The sequence below is a fragment of the Plasmopara halstedii genome (assembly GCF_900000015.1).
Source record: "Plasmopara halstedii genome assembly, contig: Scaffold_555, whole genome shotgun sequence".
Classification (NCBI taxonomy): Eukaryota; Oomycota; class Peronosporomycetes; order Peronosporales; family Peronosporaceae; genus Plasmopara; species Plasmopara halstedii.
Genome location: NW_020187475.1, coordinates 632120 through 632351, shown reverse-complemented (window position 1 = coordinate 632351; position 232 = coordinate 632120).

Below are 232 nucleotides of genomic sequence, written 5' to 3'. Positions count from 1 at the left end.
GCTCTCGTTGCGAAGCAGTCGCTGCAAGCCATTGATGGCGTGGTCGGACAGAGTCCGAGACATCTTTGGCGCGGCACTTCAGATGCGTGTGGACTGGCACGGTATCCACTGGACAAAGACTGCAGGGTAAGCAGTTCTTCGTCGGATGTTGTAGATAACATCGGAGCTCTAAAGGAGCGGAAAGTGAGGGTGACACCGACGACGTGGAATGCGTGTTCACCCTGGTCTCACT